We start from the raw sequence: 5,000 nt of genomic DNA on the forward strand, positions 1-5,000 counted from the left end.
CGGTGACCGTCGTGAGCGGAGCAAAATGTCAGCCATCTCAGCACCCTGGAACCCCCCGGGTGGCACAGGGCTGGATGGGGCTTTCGTATAGCAGGGACGGTGCTGCCTCTCGCTTCGCTCGCTGTCCGCCGCTCGCCGCTCGCTCGCGCAGCCAAAAATGGCCAGTTTTGTCCCGTTTTTGGGCCGTTTTGGCCTGTTTTTGGGCTGTTCTTGCGTCGCGCGGTGACCGTCGTGAGCGGAGCAAAATGTCAGCCATCTCAGCACCCTGGAACCCCCCGGGTGGCACAGGGCTGGATGGGGCTTTCGTATAGCAGGGACGGTGCTGCCTCTCGCTTCGCTCGCTGTCCGCCGCTCGCCGCTCGCTCGCGCAGCCAAAAATGGCCAGTTTTGGCCCGTTTTTGGGCCGTTTTGGCCAGTTTTTGGCCTGTTCTTGCGTCGCGCGGTGACCGTCGTGAGCGGAGCAAAATGTCAGCCATCTCAGCACCCTGGAACCCCCCGGGTGGCACAGGGCTGGATGGGGCTTTCGTATAGCAGGGACGGTGCTGCCTCTCGCTTCGCTCGCTGTTCGCCGCTCGCCGCTCGCTCGCGCAGCCAAAAATGGCCAGTTTTGGCCCGTTTTGGCCAGTTTTTGGCCTGTTTTTGCGTTGCGCGGTGACCATCTTGAGCGGAGCAAAATGTCAGCCATCTCAGCACCCTGGAACCCCCCGGGTGGCACAGGGCTGGATGGGGCTTTCGTATAGCAGGGACGGTGATGCCTCTCGCTTCGCTCGCTGTCCGCCGCTCGCTGCTCGCTCGCGCAGCCAAAAATGGCCAGTTTTGGCCCGTTTTTGGGCCGTTTTGGCCTGTTTTTGGCCTGTTCTTGCGTCGCGCGGTGACCGTCGTGAGCGGAGCAAAATGTCAGCCATCTCAGCACCCTGGAACCCCCCGGGTGGCACAGGGCTGGATGGGGCTTTCGTATAGCAGGGACGGTGCTGCCTCTCGCTTAGCTCGCTGTCCGCCGCTCGCCGCTCGCTCGCGCAGCCAAAAATGGCCAGTTTTGTCCCGTTTTTGGGCCGTTTTGGCCTGTTTTTGGGCTGTTCTTGCGTCGCGCGGTGACCGTCGTGAGCGGAGCAAAATGTCAGCCATCTCAGCACCCTGGAACCCCCCGGGTGGCACAGGGCTGGATGGGGCTTTCGTATAGCAGGGATGGTGCTGCCTCTCGCTTCGCTCGTTGTCCGCCGCTCGCCGCTCGCTCGCGCAGCCAAAAATGGCCAGTTTTGGCCCGTTTTTGGGCCGTTTTGGCCAGTTTTTGGCCTGTTCTTGCGTCGCGCGGTGACCGTCGTGAGCGGAGCAAAATGTCAGCCATCTCAGCACCCTGGAACCCCCCGGGTGGCACAGGGCTGGATGGGGCTTTCGTATAGCAGGGACGGTGCTGCCTCTCGCTTCGCTCGCTGTCCGCCGCTCGCCGCTCGCTCGCGCAGCCAAAAATGGCCAGTTTTGGCCCGTTTTGGCCAGTTTTTGGCCTGTTTTTGCGTTGCGCGGTGACCATCTTGAGCGGAGCAAAATGTCAGCCATCTCAGCACCCTGGAACCCCCCGGGTGGCACAGGGCTGGATGGGGCTTTCGTATAGCAGGGACGGTGATGCCTCTCGCTTCGCTCGCTGTCCGCCGCTCGCTGCTCGCTCGCGCAGCCAAAAATGGCCAGTTTTGGCCCGTTTTTGGGCCGTTTTGGCCTGTTTTTGGGCTGTTCTTGCGTCGCGCGGTGACCGTCGTGAGCGGAGCAAAATGTCAGCCATCTCAGCACCCTGGAACCCCCCGGGTGGCACAGGGCTGGATGGGGCTTTCGTATAGCAGGGACGGTGCTGCCTCTCGCTTAGCTCGCTGTCCGCCGCTCTCCGCTCGCTCGCGCAGCCAAAAATGGCCAGTTTTGGCCCGTTTTTGGGCCGTTTTGGCCTGTTTTTGGGCTGTTCTTGCGTCGCGCTGTAACGGACAAACTTCTAAACAAGATGTTGGATGTAATGCTTATGTCTGTCCGTTGTCTTTTGGCATGTTCATGCCTTGTACAGAATGTAAAGGGGCGGCCGAAGGCTTAATAGTCCCATTTTAGTTGGGTTGGTGGCCTCTTTAGGCTTGTAAATAAAGGTTGTGTCATGTGGACACGTTCGAGAGCTTTTCGGTCTGTAATGGACCATTTTACCCTTTGTTGTGCCACTATTCAGAGCTTGTAAAGTCTGTTTGTAATTTGCATTGTCTATGAAGTGTTTTTCGGACATGTTTGCTTGTGGATCCCGATTGAGGCGTTCTCTTTAACCCGTTCTCTCTTTTGTTGGTCCTAAGGGACAATGGGAGGCTTCGGGGAGGCTGACCTTTGCGGACGGACGCGCGAGGGTGCCGCACGCCTTAGGCAAAACCAGCTAAGGTCGTGACAATATGGTATCAGAGCGGGACAAGCACTCATAGAAACACTTGACATGCAAACGTGGGGGACCTAGCGTGGCTGCGTTGAGGGCAGTCAGCACACGCGCGACCGTTTTGGGAAAACGGGCATGGAGATGTAGGGAAAAGAGTCGCTCAGAGGAGCGGGCATCTGAGATTGGCATTCAGAGGAATGGCCAACCCTTCGCGCAAGAGGCACCACGAGAACAGGCAAGCTTGGAAGAATTTGGAGCGCACAAAGGTTGGGATGGCTGAGTTTGAGCTACGGCTCAACGTTGACAACTTTACTTGATGGTGCTCAAGGCAAGCGAGGCGCTTGGCAAAGGACGAGACCATGCAAAGTGGAATGAGTTGCTCAGCGACCGAAAGAGTTGTGCAAAGCTCACAGAGGTGAGGGGAATTGCTAACTCGAAGAATTCGGTACTCATGCATGGGCTTGTATGCGGACGATGGATTGTTCGTGGCCATCCCAAGGCGGTCGAGACTCGTCGCCATGGAGCATTGAAACTTTCTCTTCGACATGCGAAGGATACGTCCGGAGGAGGCTGAAGTGTGCAACGAGTTCAGCATGTTGCTAGGCCTTGAGGGGTGCAGCGGTGGCTGTATTGACGTGGAGGCGCAATCTAGCAAGTGCGTTTGCAAGAGGCAGAACAATGCACAGTTTGTTCAGCAGATCGGAGTAGTCCAAGGGGATGGTGGTCTCCGAAACGAAGAGAGATGTTGCTCCAACGGGACAGTTATCCAGGAGGGATAAGTCTCAGCTCTCCAAAGGGAGAATCATGTGAGATGGACTTCACATGTTGAGGAGGAGTACCTCACAAACAACAACTCCACGAAGCTCGATGGACTGAGCAAGCGGCGAGGAGTCGTCGCATGATCTCGCTTGAGAGAATGCATTGGTGGATGCATTGCGAGATCAAGTGGGGGAGCGACCCAAAGCAACTCAAATGGAGGCACACTTGGAGTCGATATGGAGATCGGACTCAAGGGAGGGCTGACCCGTGGAATGGTGGGCGCGAGGGCCACCATCGACTCAATGCAGAAACGAGGAGCGGAGCAACTTGGGTGTAACTTGGCGAAGTACCCAAGCCGCTTGAAGGGAGCCAGCATAGAAGTTGGAACATGGAGCAGAGGCACAGCGCTTTCCCTAGACAGAGGTCAAGGACATGAACTCTTGCAGAGGCAGGAGTAGAATCATGCTGTTCCCTGGGTCCTTCATTCTGACAGAGCGGACTCATCTTGCATGGTGCCAAAGACGAAGGGAGCTTCGGGGCACATGCACCTTATCTCGGAGGAGCATTCGATGGAGGAACTAAGGCGACTCAATTTGCGGAGGCGAAGTTGAGTTCAGAAGGCCTTAGCACGGGGCAAGAGGATGCAGAGGCGGGTACTCTTGAAGAATATGCCACAGTGTTGTCATTTGAGTTGCTATGAAGGAAGCAGTGTGCAGCGGAGATTGTGCTGGTAGGGGCAGAGGCCCAGGATCCAGGCAATGGTGCACAAATTACAGCGAAGTCGGTGGACTTCGGGAGCTACTAGGCGACGGACTGTCCTAGAGCGGTGCTTCATCTAGGTGTGACCCAAGAGTGGGTGGATGAAGGTCGATTGCCAAAGGAGCGAACAAAATCGAAGGTGGAGGAGACCCTGCGATGTATTGGCAGAGGCCACACATGGAGGGTTCACAATTCGAGTTTATTCCACAAGGATCAGAATGCAATGGAGATGTCACCAGGAGGCGACATGGTGCAGCGGATCGTGGTGGAACAGTTCGTGGCAATGCGACACACACGACATTGTCCCGTGAGGGATGAGATCATATGGAGGTATGATCGGGAGCTACTGGGAGCTCCGCTTTGGTGAACAACACGACGGCAAGAAGGGCTATGGATTCAAGGAGTGAAGGCCATGGTACCGCAGAGGCGGGTCTTCCGGGCGTGCACCGAATTTTGCATCGGATGAAAACCTTGGTCATCAGCATATGGGGGCTGGGTTCCACCAAGGGAAAAGTTCGAATGCAAGTACCAGTGAGTCCCATGAGAGGGACTTGATCATGCAGAGGTATGATCGAAGCAGCTGGAGAGTTGGACTGCTCCAGAGCTCATATTCGCTTAAGGGAGCCCGACAAGTCAGAGGACAAGGTCGAGTAAGCGAACGTTGCTACCAAGGAAGCTAAGGAGAACAGAATCGGTGCAAACCCTACAATGTGATGGCAGAGGCCATGCATGGGAGTTGCAGTCTGTCTTTCCATCGACCAAACAGACTGCTTGGAGAACACAGAGGTGTTGAAGCAGGAGGTCGAAAGGGGCGAGGAAGCGACGATGAGTCCAGAGGGACTTAGCTACCCAAAATCAAGCATCAGTTAGAATGGAGGTGGACTTAGAGGAGTGCCACAGAGACATCTCTACTGATTGTGAAGGAAAGGGATACAGAGGCGAGGCGACGGATAGTAGGGCCATGGGCATGGCAGCGCCATGGTACCGCAGAGGCGGGACTTCCGTGCAAGTCATTGATCCCTTGCTCTCACGGAGGGAGAGCGCTTGGTCGTGAAAGGGGCCGAGGAGGTGGAGCATGCAGAGGCAATCTCCA

This window comes from Musa acuminata, unplaced genomic scaffold (genome assembly GCF_036884655.1).
Source record: "Musa acuminata AAA Group cultivar baxijiao unplaced genomic scaffold, Cavendish_Baxijiao_AAA HiC_scaffold_406, whole genome shotgun sequence".
NCBI lineage: Eukaryota > Viridiplantae > Streptophyta > Magnoliopsida > Zingiberales > Musaceae > Musa > Musa acuminata.